Genomic DNA, 16,146 nt, shown 5'->3' with positions numbered 1-16,146 from the left:
TGTCCATTTGGGTATAAACCTCAACTAATGTGTTTTATCCAAGTCAGTCTGATTTGTAACTTGAAGCTGGTTAAATATTTTTATACCAAAACCAAATAACTATTATGCCTGAACCACAACTCAGATTCCGCCTTAGATTTCAATTCTTGTGTAGTGGCTACTAACCCTTCCCTCCCCTCCCCCAATAGCAATATTACAATATAAGCCTTGAAATCCTAAGCAGGTTTGACAACTCTTGTGTAGCAGTTTACAGCTGACAGCTTTACGTTTCTTAGGATCTGAAACACAGAACACACTTTAATGAGTGTAAAGAAAAGGAGTACTTGTGGCACCTTAGAGACTAACCAATTTATTTGAGCATAAGCTTTCATGAGCTACAGCTCACTTCATCAGATGCATCCAATGAAGTGAGCTGTAGCTCACGAAAGCTTATGGTCAAATAAATTGGTTAGTCTCTAAAGTGCCACAAGTACTCCTTTTCTTTTTGCGATTACAGACTAACACGGCTGCTACTCTGAAACTTGTCTTTAATGAGTATGTTTATGAGAAATATTCAGGGCTGTTTAAACCTGGGAAACTTCCTTTCCTGAAGCCTTCCCCATGAGGATTCTATGGATATATCTACACTGAAGCTAGGAGATGTGACTCCCATCAAGCTAGCATGCTAAAAATAGCAGTGTGGGCTTTGTGAATTGCACACACCACCAGCAAGGACAAGGAAATGCTATAAGGGCACCTTAGTAAGGTATGAAGGTCCTATCTGAGTACCAGCAGCAGAGGGCTATGGAAAGCTTTTTTTCAAGTGCTCAACATCCACAACTGACTCAGCTCTCATGCAGGTGTAAAGAGTCAGATATTGAGCAGGTATTTAAGCAAGACTTGGAGCTGGAGATCCAATCAGGAAAGTCACGCCACACTATGAAAAGAGCTTCCTGAATATCAAGGGGGGTGGGGGGAAATGTTTTCAAGGAGTAGAGTTTAATGTGGGGGGAAAGCCCCAGCACCCACCCATCCACCCCTTGAGATGCAAGTTTTCTTGGGTACAGGGTTTTTGTTTGTTTGTTTGTTTGTTGTTGGATCAGGTGCCCCACTCCTAGCTGAGGGAAACGAGTATAGAGGAAAAATGACTTAGAAAATGTAGCTAATACATAAGGCAGGGGAGGTGATGGGGAAATCACCTGAAATATAATTATGAAGTGGAAAGGAAAAACAGAGGAAGCAGTAATGTTAAAAGAAACCGAGGGGCAATAGGGGACAGCACATCAGATGGGCATTTGCAATGTGAGATACTTTTAAAACAAATGTTGGCACACGCAGAGGCCTCAAATCAGGGAGATAATAGAGTCCCTTCATGTGATTATGGTGTGCCCACACCTGGAATAGTGAATTCACTTTTTGAGACCTCACTACCGGCAAGGTATTAATTAACTGGTGAGAGTTCAGAGAAGAAAATTAATTAGGGGCTCTGAGAAACTGAGTGGACTAGGTAAGAGCTCAATATTTACAATTTGGTGAAGAAAAGATTAAATCTACAAAACCTTGTAGGGTATAAATAGTGAGAAGGGAGAGTTAGGATTCATGATCATAATTTGGTTTAATAGGGAACAATATATTGAAATTCTGACCTTACATTTCTGTCCTGACAGCTAAAACACAACTTGCCCATGCCCCAGTCACATCCTCTCTCAATTACTGAAACTTCTTATCCAGCCTTCTTGATTCCCATCTCTCTTGGCTCCAGTCTATTCAAATTGCAGCTGCTAAGATTATCCTCTGTATCTGTCAAGCTCACTGAGTCGCTCTCCTCTTTGAATCCTTGGCTCTCCCTTGCCTACTAGGTCAGAGTTCAATTTTCCCTTACCTTTAAAAGCCCTGCAAACTTCAGACCTGTCTTTGTTTTGGATCTTGGTTCCAACAGTGTGCCCACTCCATCCGCTTTCTTCTGAAAAGAATTCCCGCCTCACCACTCCATTGTCTCCTCTCTGTCTTTAATCCCCATGCTTTCCTCCAGGATACATGGAATTACCTCCTAAAACTAATACGCCAGGCTACTGCCCCCTCCTAATTCAAGTGTCTCCAGATGTTCTTACTATGGGGCCCACAAACAGGAGGTTAGAGCAGTGAAATGCCCTCTTGACCAAAACGTTTTGAGAGACACGGAGGGAGAGAATGTTTAATATCCTATGTTAACATCTTCTGAGGAATTTTATAAGGGTTCTACAGATGGGGAAGTCTTCGTGCAGGGCTGTCTTTATGTGTGTCTTCTATAGAGCCAAGCTCATCAACAGCACTTAATACAATGGGCTAGAATATGGCCCAAGCTATGGTGCTTTGTGCTGCAACATCAGTATACAGGGGCCATAAAGTTACCCCAGGAGGGCAAATGAAGATTCTCCCAAGGTAGGGGAATCTCAAGGTGCTATAGAACTGGCACAGCCAGCCTATATCCAGGCTGTAGCACACCTTCCTCCCAACTCCCTACTGTAGGGAGCATGCTGGGGGTATGAGTTGTATGGGTCTGTTACATTTTGGGGAGCACCCAGACCAGTGAAGGGTTCTGTCAGTACTTGACTTGTAACTTTGGGTGCCCTAATGCTATGTTGCTGTGGCTCAGTGCCCTGACAGCCCACAAGCATGGTGTCCTCCACCAGCCTACTTACAGTGACCCCAACAGCCCTTCTAGTCATGAGGCTCCCCAACTCTGTCTATCCCGAGTTCTTAACAACTCAGACTTTTCCCCTCTAGTTCATCACCCCCAAAGGAGTGAAACTTGGCCATAGTTATTGGTTCACTTTGGCGCACACAGTTTGCACAGCAGAGACGTGCTTAGCGTAAAACTAAACAAAAAGTTTAATACAAAAAATCACAGATTCAAAAATTAAATAATAAGGAAAAGCAAACATGTATAAGTTACACAGAAAATAAATATGAAGATGCAACTTCTGGCTTTGCACTTCTACATTAACTAAATTCCCTTTTCTAATATCAGTTACCTATTGCCTCTGAACAGTTTCCCAGCATGCCCCTTAACCCTCAGGGGGAATTTACTATTCACAGACAGTCGCCCACCTTCTAGACTGTTTCTCAATTCTGGATACATTTCACTTCAAGCCCCTTTTTTTTTTTGCAGGCTTTTTTTTTTCCTCTCTCCCTCAGACTATGGTAGCTCATGTATTCAAAACTGGGCCAGAGGGAGGGAATTCCCTCTTGATTTGATGGCCAGGGCATCTCAATGTCTTCCCATGAACTGTAATGTTCCCTTTGTCTTTTCCTGGGTTGTATCATGGATGATTACTTGCATTTGGCTTTGTGTAAACCCCTGGCTTGGAAGGAGCCCCACCCTGCTGTGAGGTATATTTGAAATTGTAGTACAGGTCACAAGGATACTACCGGTATTCTAGATACACAAATACATAGATTCATAACCATAGTCTCTACATATTATAAAGACCATCAAGTTCAGAACCTTATTACAAACTTTCATAAAAGACCTTACTCAACCTATTTTTATACACAATAACATTGTATACAACCCGTTGAATCAAATGCTTACGCTTTGGGATTCAGATCTCTGTTCTCCCCTTGGGAGATTGTTCCACTGATTGTCTCAGGATCAAGAAAAGGAAAGTGGATAGTCACAGAGCACTGAGCTTTGTCTATCCGTAACTTCTGCGACACTCCCTTTTGTCTCCCAGCCCACCTGTAGTTCCTGTGCCAAGCTCAGCATGGCTGGATTCAAGGATTGGCATCATTACTTTGTAACAATTCTGGAAAAAAAAAACCCTTCACTGTCTGAATCTATCTTTTTGGGATATATTTGTATTGTTCACAGAAACAGTCCCACGTTGTGAAGCCTACCACATAGACCTGAAGAATAGGCTGTTTAAATCCCAGAGTTTTGTATGCTTTTAGAGAGTTTATGGCACCTTCCAGCAAAGAAGGACAAAAATGGCGTCAGCAAGTATAGCTGCCCTCCTGCTCTAGACAGAATCCACAAGCATGCTCCCTTCCGGGGGTTTGACTTGACTGGTGTTAAGACCATTAACAACCTTCATGAAGGGCCTGCAGCTATTGTTGGAGAGCTGCAGGCTGGGCAGTTGTTTCTGATGTTCTGGCATATGTTTTAGGACCACTTCCATTTCTCCACTTTGTCCAGGGGAAGCTTTTATCCCACACCTTGTTCACACAGGTGTAGTTGCCACTTCATGCCAAATTACATACAATTGCAATTTACTCTCTTTCTGGAGTTGGATTTATTATTAAAACAACAGTAAACCAAACATACATCTAAGCCATTCCTGCATGGCTTTCCTCCCTCTCAGGCCATAGTCCCCTCTACCAAGATTGAGACCAACTCCTCTGACATGCTGTTTGGAACTGAAAATGTCCACCTGCTACTATTACTCAGCAGTAATTATACTGAACTTCCATGCAGGCCTCAAGCATTTGTCATCAGGATGACTCAACAAAAGAGCCTTGCATCCTCATGAGGGGCCTTGGAATCTACAGCCCTCTGGCAGATGGTAATAACCACATTCCGGATAAACCCTGGAGTGGGGTGAATATAGTTTGTGATGAACAAATTGTTTGCCAAGTTTCACCTCTCTTTCTGTTCTCGAATTGTCCATGAGCAGATCATGTTTCCTATATTATTTTAAAGTTATTCATTGAATAATGTCTGTGAATAATGCTTAGTCTGTAGCTTGCTCTTAAACAGTCCATTGCAAGTATTCAGAATTAGAGCTGGGTTTGTTATGTGGATCCCAAATCCCAACCCAGGACGGCTTGCCTCCCACTAGGACCAAACTGCTCATCTCCCATGAATCCCAGTCTCTGCTATGTTGACGGTGCCTGTCCCAGTGGCCATGCTGGTCAGAACTCCTCTCCTGTGGCTAAGTCACTCTCTCAGCTTTGCTGCAAACATGTTCCATGCGGCTCCCTAGAGATCAGGCTCCATTTAGGTTCAGTCTTCATTTAGGCTTCCTCCTCTAAAGGTCAGCAACAGCAGCAGTCTGTGGTCTGACCTAAGCCATACGCCTCCTTTCTCCAGCCACACCCCATGCCAGCCAATTAGCCCAGAGCTAACCAATCCCCTAACCTCACTTGGTCAGGGATGAGCTTCCACTCTGGAGTGTCACTCTTCTCCTCCAATAAGAGGCAGGCTGGCAGCAGGAAGTCTGAGGTGGGATTTCCTCCAATTCTGGGCCCAGCTCCCTTCTCTGACCTCTCCCTAACCAGTCAAAGTCTGTGGGGTTAGGGCCTTGTACTTGTGGAGTGGGGACCCTACAGCAATTTTGATTGGTCACATGATATTATTTCTGTTCCATAGTTGGATGAGAATAATTCCTAGAATTAGGTTCCCAGTGTGAATACTTATGAAGGAAAATTCAAAACTCCCTTCCCACAAGTATTCTGCAATATTCCCTTCAGATCCACAATTGTGGGGGACATTTCTACCAGGAAACTAATTTGTTTGCTGTAATATTTGTGGAAAACAAAAATATAAAGTGTTTCCAATACTGTCACTGAAAATTTATCAGAGAGACAAGATGAGTGAGGTATCATCTTTTATTGGACTAACATCTGTTGGTGAGAGATACAGAAGTTGGTCCAATAAAAGATATTACCCCATTCACCTTGTTTCTCTAATATCCTGGGATCAACCTGGCTACAACAACACTGCATACAGAAAAATGTATGTCAAATTTACAGACTTTTTTATTTAGGTAGAATTTACCCAAACCTGGGGAGGAAGGATGGTCTTATAAAGACACTAATCATAGAGTCAAGAGACCCAAGTTCAAGTCCTGATTCTGACATATGCTTCTTGTATGGCCCTCAGTCAGTCTTCCTGTGCCTCACTTCCCCACCTGTAAAATGGGGAATAAAAGCACTGACCTACCTCACAGGGCTGTTGACATGATATATACATTAATGACTGGGAGGTGCTCAGATTCTAGCAAAGCTAGCAAAAAGCTGGAACTGAAATCCTAAGAAAACACCAATCATAATTCACTCAGCCATGTACATAAAGGGACAGTTCCTATTCTACAGAAACATGCTTAAGTTCCCCTTCATATTTTGGTACTCAGCAGATCAGTTTTGAACAGCATTTCAGTGCACAAAATTTGGGTGAAAGGTTAGACTTATTTTTTGTCAGAACAAAAACTCTATTCTTCTTAAAAACCCTGCTTTTGGGGTTCCATTTTTATAAAAAAGCCTATATCTGCCTCTTAGTACAGTATAACACCTACCACAATGGGGCCTGATCCTCATTAGAACCTCAGGATGCTACTGTTATAAAAATGTTTATTTAAAAATAAATATTTACACTAATGGCTGTTGTGTTGCAGTCAATAGGTGGGTAGGGTTGCCAACTTTCTAATTCCACAAAACTGAACACCCTTTATCTGCCCCTCCTCTGAGGCCCTGTCTTGCCCCTTCTCCGAAGCCCTGCCCCCTCTCATTCCATCCCTCCCTCCTTCCCTCTGTCGCTCACTCTCCCCACCCTCACTCACTCTCTCATTTTAACTGGGCTGGCTCAGCAGGTTGGCGTGGAGGAGGGGGTGAGGGCTCCAGCTCCGGCTGGAGGTGCAGATTATGGAGTGGGACCATAAATGAGGAGTTCAGGGTGTGGGGGCGGGGGGCTACAGCTGAAGCAGTGGGTTGGGATGCAGGAGGGGGTGAGGGCTCTGGATGGGGCCAGGGATGAGGGATTTGGGGTGCAGGATGGTTCTTTGGGCTGGGACTGAGGGTTTTGGAGGGTAGGAGTGGGATCAGGGCTGGGGAAGGGGGTTGGGGCATGGGAGGAGGTCAGGGGTGCAGGCTCCAGGCGACACTTACCTCAAGCAGCTCCCTGAAGCAGCGGCATGTCCTGTCTCCGGCTCCTATGCGGAGGCACAGCCAGGGGGCTCTGCGTGCTGTCCTGTCCACAGGCGCCACCCCCACAGCTCCCATGGGCCTCAGTTCCTAGCCAATGGGAGCTGCAGAGCTGGTGCTTGGGGCAGGGGCAGCGTGCAGAGCCCTCTTCAAGTAGGAGCCAGAGGGGGCCATGCCGCTGCTTCCAGGAGCTGTGCAGAGCCATGGCAGGCAGTGAGCCTGCCTTAGCCCCACTGCACTACCGATGGGACTTTTAACAGCGGTGCTGACTAGAACTGCCAGGGTCCCTTTTTGACCGGGTGTTCCGGACACCTGGAAACCCTATAGCCTGGCCTTTAGAAGCCAGTGGCAGTATCTGTGAATATTCCTGCAAAAAGCAAAGCTTCTGTCTTTTTAATGAAAACATGAAGAACCTCACGAGTGTCTGACCCCTTGGAGCTCTTCCTATCCTTTCTTCATGTGGCACAAGCCCAGCCCACAGCAGAACAGAGCAAACCAGCATGGGTAGATTGGGTAGATTCGGCTGAAGAGCTGAGACATGTCTGCCTGTTTCACTCAGTGTAAGCAAAGTAAGACTAGACACAGAAAAATATTAAGAGGCACAGAAAACCCTATGAGACCTATAGAGATTTGGGCTGTAGAGATGGGACAAGAGGGGTTGTGGATAACACACAAAGATCATCTGCATTTGTCTTAGTGATGATGAAAACGGACTGTGGTGATCAAAGACCAGTGCCTGTGTCCTTATGCTATATCTTAACCAGAATACAGCCATGCCTGGGAAGTGCTCTATGTAGTGTTTTCCCCAGTGATATCTCTAACTTGTTCTCCTGTTACCACCTGCCCTGGACAACGGAGTGTCTCGAGTTGCTGATTTTCTTGTCAGGTGAAACTGTGTGAGATTGATTCTAAGACTGGTTAGGTTCCTCCCTTTTCCCACACCTTGGAAATACTTGTCCACCAGAGGCAGGCCCCTTCCTGCATGCTGGATAGCTCCTGATTGACGGGTTTGGCAGAAGGTGTAATTTGTAATGTGTAGGAAGGCTGACATGGACAACCAAGCAGTTTGATTTTTAGCTTTGCAGCTTTGTTAAAGGCAAATTGTTTTGGCTCTCCCATTGTTTCAGCTATGTGGTTAGGAAAGAAGAGTTGGGGGTTTCCACAGCATGTATTGAGGACAAGCAGAGTGAATGCCATTAGCAGCAGGTTAAGAGGTATTAGATCTATATGGATAAGGAAAGCAGACATATAAATAGTAAATCCCTTTTCAATCTCTTTTGAGATTTTAGTATGATGAGGGCATGTGTATTTATGCCAATCCACAGCTAGTGCTTTGCCCATTGGCTGGTATCTCTGTGGCTCAATTTGTAGTGCTTACCTCTGCACTAGAAGGTTACTAGTTCAGGTTGAACCCAAAGACAAGAGAGGCAGAATTATTCACTGTTTAGAGCACATGACTGAGACTTCAGGGTTCTAGTCCCAGCTCTGCCACCGACTTATTTTAACTTTGGGCAAATCATTTGACCCCACTTCACCCATCTGTAAAATAACTCCTCACCTGCAATCATTAATGTGTAATTACTAGAATATTGTGTCCAGTTCTGGTGTCCACGTTTCCAAAGGATGTTGAAAAATTGGAAAGGGTTCAAAAAAGAGTTCCCAGAATGACTTAAGGTCTGGAAAACCTGTCTTATGAAGCCTGCTCAAACACAGAACATCACATTCTTGAAACACCTGCAAAGCGATGTCTGACTGTATTTGGTGCTGGAGCCTTGGACGCGCCATCTAAGTTATCCACCATTTGAGTAGCAACCAGGTCTGACATTTAATTGGAACCCTCTCCACTCAGTCTGGAGTAACTCCTTGTTCTCTGCTCCCTTTGTTATTTCATTTTCTCTTTTTCATTGTTTCTGTGATGCTAATAAAAGCTGTTACTTTTCATGATTGACTGAAACCAATTTTCATCTGCCCTATGCCACTCCAGCTCTGTTGAATCCTATTTCCTTTGATCTAGAGTTTTTAAAAACATTTTGACAACAGGGAGACTTTAGGCTGAAGTGTGTGTGTGTGTGTGTGTGTGCCTGTGCGCAAGTACACGCAGGTGTGTTTTTCAACCGAGATACATCACATTCCTCTTTCTAAGTAATGATCAGGACTATGCATCTGGCCATTCAACTTCTCCTTTCCCAGAGGACTGGAACATGTATATTGCTTGTTCTTACACTGGAGAGAGAGAAAAAGAGGCAGATGGATAGATACAATTTTAACCAAACAAGGTTTCTGAGTTGCATTTTGGCAATGGTGGGGTTTTGGATTCATATGAGGAAGAGGTCACTTGACAGTGGCAGCAAAAAGGATTCTTGTTAAGTCAAACCCCTGATGAATAAACACCATTATTTCTAACTAACAGTTCTTTGGGGTTACCGTCCCTGCTAAAAACTGAAGAGAGGAACTCAATTACTGTAGCAGAAGAGATTTGCGATGTAAACGCTACCTCAGGCCATTTACTGAAATAGTCTATTAAGGTGATGGCATAATGACAGTCAACTGGAGCAGTATCAAAGGGTCCTACAATGTCAATTGCCACTTTTTTCCATGCAGATCCAGGAAGAGGAACAGGCTGTAATGGAGGGGTACATGCCACTGCTGTCTTATCATGCATTTGGCAAGTGACACCGGATTTTATGAGTGCTTCAGTTTGAGAGACCATCCCTGGCCACCAATACAGATCCCATAGTCGTTCTTGGTTCTGACAATTCCTTGATGAGTATCCTGTGCCAGCTGTATGAGTTTTGACTGTAATTCTTCTGGCACAAGTAGCCGGTGTGTACCTCGTAGCACACAGCCATCGAGCAAAGAAATTCTAAAATAAGGCAGCAAAACTGGGTCAAGGTTTTTAGGGTTATTGGGCCATCTCTTTGTCAGAAATTCCCTTTGTTTTTGTTGAATTGGACACACTGAACAAACAGCTTGAAATTGTTCTCTTGTAACTGCAGTAAGAGTGCTTGTAATAAGCGCAACTACTACATTCTCATCCTCCGGTGGACCATCTGGTGAAGGCAAAGGCAGGCAAGAAAGGCAATCGGCTACCACATTTTGGTTTCCAGGCTTATATTCCAGTTCATCATTGAAAGAGAGTAGTCTTGCAGACCATCTAGCAATACGATATCCTGCTCTTCCTAGTCCTTTTGTGATGAGCAACATCGTCAAAGGGCTAGGGTCTGTGCGCGATTTGAATATGCGGCCCCACAGGTAAGTTGTCCATTTTTCAATAGCCCAGACACAAGCAAGTGCTTCTTTTTCGACTGTAGAATATTTACTCTCAGCATTACTTAGTTTCCTTGAAGCAAATGTAACAGTCCTCTCTGTGTTGTCCTCATGAAGTTGTGTGACAACAGCCCCAAGTCCATAATCAGAAGCATCAGTATTTACAATTGTGGGCAATGCAGGACTGAATAGTGCAAGTACTGGCCTATGTACAATCAAGTCTTTCACCGTTTCGAAACTAGCTTGTGCATCCGTTGTCCACACTAAGGCTGAACTTCCCCATAGTAATTCTCGTAACGGTTCAATGACAGAAGCATAACTGGGAATGAATTTTGCATACCAGGAGGTAAGACCCAAGAAGGAATGTAAGGTTTGCAAATCTGTTGGAGGAGGAGCATTTGAAATTGCCAGGATATGAGCCGGATCAGGTTTTAGTCCAGCCTGTGAAATTATATGCCCCAGAAAGGAGAGTTTAGTTTGTCTAAATTTCCATTTGGACCTATTGAGCTTGAGGCCTGCTTTGCTGATGCAGTTTAGTACAGACTGCAGGTTATTGTCATGCTCCTCCGAAGTATTTCCAAACACGATAATATCATTCAAATAGCACTGAACTCCATGTTGATTCTTCAAAATCAATGACATTATTTTTTGGAAGGCACTTGGGGCTGATGCCAGACTGTACAGAACACATTTAAAATGGAATAGTCCCTCATATGTAATAAATACTGTGAGGTCTCTGCTATCTTCATGTAACATAACCTGGTGGTATGCGCTCTGCAAATCAAGAGTGGAAAACATCTTTTCTCCATGGAGTTCTGTGAGGAAGAGTATGGCTGTCAACCACAATAGCTTTATTTGGCTCTCTTAAGTTCACACAAAAGCGAATGCTTCCACCCTTCTTCTGCGTCACTACTATAGGTGAAACCCATTCTGAGGAGTTGAACTCTTCAATAATGTCCTCTTGAACATGTTTTCTAAATTCCTCTGAAACGGCTTCCCTGACTGAAAATAGTAAGCGCCATAACTTCTGTCGTACAGGCATCACATTATTCCGCATTTTAACTTTATGCAGAAACCCATAAGCACAGCCGAGTTTCTCCTCAACCTGGTGTTGGGTCCCAGCTGAAACTGGTGTGTGTACTGCAAGAGTGCTTTGCTGAGGAAGATCAATTCGTCCATTAACTACCCAGAGATTTAAAGCAGCCAGTAAATTTCTGCCAAGGATAGGATGCCTTTGTGGACAATGTAGAACTCTGCAGTTACACAGCAATCATCAAAAGTAACTATTACTGGTAGGCAGCCATGTACTGGAATAAGGTTTTTCAAATAGCGCACCCAGTGAAGCTTGGGTTCAATAAGAGGCACATCTTTAAAGTAATGCAAATAGATGGAATCAGTTAGTATAGATACTGCTGAGCCAGTGTCCAACATTAGCTGAATAGAGTGTGATTTGCCTGAGGGTATGGCAGAAACATTTACCGTGCACTTTATCTGTTCTGGAATATGTGCAGTAGTGATTTTGTCCGCGCTCAGCACAGTAACATCTGGTATTGTAACTGCATGCACCTGTTGATTGAACTGGCTGCTGCGACATACTCTAGCAAAATGCCCAATCTTTTTGCAATGATTGCACTGAGCTACTTTTGCCGGACATCCTGTGTAGCTTGCAAGCTGTTGTGGGGATCCACAGCGAAAGCATGCTTATATTGTATTTTGAATTTGCTGATTTGGTGGTTTTTCATTAGTTTTCCTCTTGTGATTGTTTGTCTACAGCGATAGTGAACTTTTCTGCAAAGGAGTCACAGCCTGGACTATCCATGTTCATTATTTTGGCTTCAGCTGTAGCTAACTCAATCTGGATAGCAATGGTTATTGCTTTTTCTAGTGTAACTTGTGGTTCTAGAGGTAAACGTTCTCTTACACGAAACATGGTTGTTTTCGCAATGAGCTGGTCTCTAATCATCTCATCTGCCATAGTCCCAAAGTCACAAGTTACAATCATACTCCTCAGGGAAGCAATATACTATATTATAGTCTCCCCTTGTTTCTGCTCGTGTTGGCAAAATCTGTAGCGATTAGCTACTACATTCACTTTTGGTACAAAAAAGTTCTTTAATGCAGTGAGCGCAGTCTCATATTTATCATCTGCAAGGGGAAAAGTGTAAAATATACGCTGCCCTTCTGCTCCAGGGCAGTGGATTAGCAGAGCACGCTTTCTTACTTCAGAAATCTCTGTAGCACTGATTGCAAGCAGATAAGTCTCAGACATATGGATCCAGGCAGTAAAAGCAATTGGAGGCTCACCTGGGCTTTGTAGAAAGGGTGCAGGTGGGTTCAGAGGCAGAAGATCCATCCTTGTTGACAAAATGTTGTACTAGCCAGGCAAGGTACTAACAAATTTCAACAGGACTTTATTTTTTAAAGTGGAAACCTCTTTTCCAAGCTGCAGCTGTGCCCTCAGTAGCTCTCCCTCAGCCTCCTCAACTCCTCCCTGCTCCTTCCTGTTTCCTTCCTTTCAGACTCCCAACAGCCAGTGCTCCCAATTCTTGTAATCCAAGAATTACAATCAACATCTAAACACCACACCCACCCATCTACCTGCTTCTAATCAGCTTTGTTTCCCTTTTCAAGATCAAAGATTTGTCAGGTCCTGACACAAAATAAGTGTCTTGATTGTCTTTCCTGGTGTATTTGTTTTCCTTCCCTGGCCCTGTCATATAACACCAGTCAATCTCAGGATCACTGTAGTGCAGTGAGAAAGGAAACCACATGCAGCTCTTGTTAGCATGCTCCACGGAGAGCTCTGCAGTTCTTGTCCGCTTCTCCTTGGATAGAAGAATGGTTGCCACAGCATTAAGACCTGCGGGTGAATAAGTTTAAACTTGGGAGCAGTTGGGTGGGGGGTTAGTGGGTCCAGCAGTGGATTCCCATTCTCTCTCTTCCCCCCCCCCCCACACCTAAGCAACCAAGAAAGTACCCATGCAAATAGCTTTGGATGATTATTACAAAAAATTTAATCATAATTGTCTAGGTATTCAAACTACACTCATCACCAGTTGGTAAGAATGTCCCAGTCTTTAATGGAGTGTTGGGATATTTATATAGGCACTGGCAATTCTCTTCGTGCATACACAGCAATCAGAGGTGTGATTGCAGCAGATGTAGAGACGCCTGAATTAGCATTGATCTAACTAGCTCAAATAACAGTAAGTGACTCCCTGGCAGCATAGGCAGCAACATGGGCTGGCCACTCCAATATGTACCCAAAGACTTGCATTCAGGCAATGAGCCCATGCCTCCATCCATGCGGTTATTTAAAACATGTTTAAAATGTTTTAAACAACCCCAAAATAGGAAGAAAAACAACATGGTTGGGAGAGGATAGGCAGAGAAGAAGACCAATGGAATGGAGAGGAAAACTGATAGAGAAAGAAAGGAGAGAAGAGAATGAAGTGGTGGATGATCAGTAGAGTGAGGTGAAGAATGAAAGAATGAGGCAGATCACTGTACCCTTCCAGAAGGCTTCTGCACATATATTATCTCTGTGCCAGGCTCTGAATGTTTATACCATTACCATTGCATTGATTTCCATTCAAGAAGGAAATCAGGCAGCAGAGTTTAAAAGAAATGGAGTCCTGCTGTTTCCATGGAAATCTGCCCTCTCCACTGAATTAATGGAGGGTGCATCATGCTTATGCATAAAAGAAAAACAAATAAGGCTGCAGCAAAGGGAGCAGGTTACCTTTTCTATTCTGAGTAAAACAAAGTTCTGTTTGCTTCCCTCATGTTCTTTCTCCTCCTCCTCCTCCTCCTCCTCCTCCTCCTCCTCCTCCCCTTCTCTCAGGAAGGAGCCCTTCTGCCCAACATACAGCACTATTCAGTTGGCCAGTGACGTGACTGTTTCACCTACTTCAGGAATACCCAGTATAAACCATGGCTAAAGGCTAATTACAGGACCAATGGTCTAATCCTGAACAGCGAATCATATGTTCCTTTGATTATTCAGTCTTTCGACTCCGCTTTCAGGATTGCATCTCTTCTAGAACTGGACTCATCCTTTAGCTGCAGGCAATCTACACAGCTAATTTAGGATAATCACTTTGAGTCCAAATTTTCAGCTACACAAGGACAAATTCGTCTGCCCCTGAAACCTTCATCCCCTTCAGATGTCAGCAGTCGCCATGACCAACTGATTGCCACCTTAGAGTCTAGTTCCCTCCTTCACTGTGGTGTAGCCTATCAGCAGAACCAGACAGACTATGGCTGACAGACCAATGTCTAAGCTTCCATTGGGCAACCACTCAAAGAAGAACTCCCATTTTGCTTTTGTTGTTTGAATCAGCACCAGCCACCTAGTCCGACACAAAGACACAGTGTCCACAAGTTCTAGCAGCCCAAACAATAGCAATTTATTACTATGTAAGCATTTGAAATGTTTACATAAATAGCTGTATAACCCATGGTGAGGGTCTTTGTCCCCCTCTAGTGGCTAGATGACAGATAGATATTTATGAGTCTACAGCTGCTTCCAACCATGAATCTGGTCCTTGAGGTCAAGTAATAAAACTTCATTCTTAGAACCAGAGTCCTGGGTTCAGGCCTTGAAGATGGCCTCAAAGTGTAGCAGAGGAGAGGGCAGATGTCATAGCTTATGAATTATTAGATGTTATTACTTCCTGCACCCCATGGCTAGTGCTAAACTCTGGGGTGGTTTCACAGTCTAAAACTGAATTACTCCCTAATCACATGAGATGTCAACCTCCTATTGTATTAACGAAAGCATACACAAAAAATATAATTTATAAAATCAGTTGTTTTTTCTTAACCCTTTTCTTAAATGATGGAAATATTAATTAGCATACAACAAAACATTGTCATCTTACTCACTAAGGTCTTAATTTTGTCAAGTCAGTTTCCCCAACCAGAAAGAGACTGATAGAAACATGTAGATGAAAGATAAAATGCAGCAGAAGGGGGAAAATAATAGGTGTGCTTTTTATGGTCTGGTGGTGAGTGATCACATGATCACACCCATAGACCTTAAAAGCATTAAAATTTTACTCTGTGATTGGGGTATACAAACCCCACACTAGACAACCAGGTGTTAAGGAGCTGCTCTGGGCTCACTCAGCTCCTCCTCGCCACACGTTCAAGATATGTACAGGCTGGAGGAGGAGCTTAAAAGGGGAGCAGAACAGCTCACTTGTGGGTGGACCAGGGAAGAGAACAGACCTTCAATCCTCACTCCTGAGGAAAGGGCTGATCGAAGGCAGGAGCTTCCCAGACAACCACTGCCTGAAGGCCACTCCTTGAGGGGAGGGAGGGCCAGATCCTGTTGCACCCTGAGAGGGAGTCATTCCCCTCCATCTCTCATTAATTCAGCTTATTGGCAATAATTCCCCTTGCTTTTTGTTCACAGACTACTCTGGAAGGGGAGAGACTTTGAAGAGACCTGGCTGGAAGGCCAAGTCACAAGGAAGAGGTGATCCACTGCAGAGGCAGAGCAGCCACTGGCAGCAGATCACTGGAGAGAGAGCTGCTATGCCATACCCATCCAGAAAGAGCCACCAACAGTGAGTTAACCCCTTCATAACTCCTATCAGTAGGAAGCTGCTGATCCCATTATCACAAGGAAATGTTAGTCTCTAAGGTGCCACAAGTACTCCTTTTCTTTTTTCAAGAGAATACATGTAACTCCTGGCTATTGTCTAGTCTAAGGTAGCGATCTCTTGTTTTCACCAGAAATTCCATCCTGGATCTAAGACCTTCCTCACAAATATTTTGTTGAAACTGATATGGTTCTGAAAAAAGTTTCAGTTTTGGCAAAACTACCATGGTGCAGTACCAAAACATTTTGTTGTTAAATTCCCCACTGGCTCTAGTACCCATTTCAGAGACAAAATTAAATGCAGTTTTTATGAGCATTCCAGAAAGCTTTCCCTACTCTTCAGGGACATTTTAAAAACTGAAAGGTACTGCAGTTTTTGCCTTTGTTCTCAA

General features: G+C 43.7%; 1 long non-coding RNA gene across 1 annotated transcript; it reads left to right on the top strand.

Moving 5' to 3' along the window:
* Nucleotides 1-968: 968 nt before the first annotated feature.
* On the top strand, nt 969-15,772 carry LOC122457798. The gene is made up of 3 exons (XR_006277472.1): nt 969-1,040; nt 4,436-4,558; nt 15,566-15,772. It is a non-coding gene; the product is annotated as an uncharacterized LOC122457798 (long non-coding RNA).
* Nucleotides 15,773-16,146: the final 374 nt, after the last annotated feature.

The sequence above is a fragment of the Dermochelys coriacea genome, chromosome 1, assembly GCF_009764565.3.
Source record: "Dermochelys coriacea isolate rDerCor1 chromosome 1, rDerCor1.pri.v4, whole genome shotgun sequence".
NCBI classification, from domain to species: Eukaryota; Metazoa; Chordata; order Testudines; family Dermochelyidae; genus Dermochelys; species Dermochelys coriacea.
The sequence above is the reverse complement of the archived record's forward strand: the minus strand, read 5'-3'. Positions and strand labels throughout refer to the sequence as shown.